The following is a 650-nucleotide window of genomic DNA, read 5'->3' as shown; positions in this document are numbered from 1 at the left end:
TTTATGATAGATTTGATGTGGCTGTCAAAGTTTAAATCTGGATCCATCATCACTCCCAAATTTTTGGCTTTATCAGAACATTTTAAGCCAATCGATTGAAGGTGGGTGATCATTTGTAATCTATGCTCTTTTGGTCCAAACACTAGCACTTCAGTTTTGTTTATATTTAATTGGAGGAAATTTTGGCACATCCAGACATTAATCTGCTCGATGCATTTAGTAAGTATATGTACCTAACTGTAGTCCCCTGGCGATAGACTAATATATAACTGTGTGTCATCTGCATAATTATGGTCATCTATATTATTTTGTTGTATAATTTGAAGTAGTGGAATCATGTAAATATTAAAGAAAAGTGGCCCCAAGATGGAACCTTGGGGAACTCCACAAATAATGTCAATAAGCTTAGATTTAAAATTGCCTATGGACACTGAGACTGTTTAGACTGTTTGTGTTTCAGGAGGTCACAGCGGGGTCACAGTAATCGTCTCCTGTCTGCTGACAATCATCCTGTTAGCTGCGCTGCTCATAGCCTCCCTGATGGTCTATAAAAAGGTGAGAAACATTCACATTTCAGCTGCTGGTTGGAGTCGCTGCTTCCTGTTCTGACCCACATGTGTCTGATCCAGAACCTCCAGAACCTCCAGATG

Source organism: Poecilia formosa, unplaced genomic scaffold (assembly GCF_000485575.1).
Source record: "Poecilia formosa unplaced genomic scaffold, Poecilia_formosa-5.1.2 Scaffold616, whole genome shotgun sequence".
Lineage (NCBI taxonomy): Eukaryota > Metazoa > Chordata > Actinopteri > Cyprinodontiformes > Poeciliidae > Poecilia > Poecilia formosa.
This window is presented reverse-complemented; position numbering follows the sequence as displayed.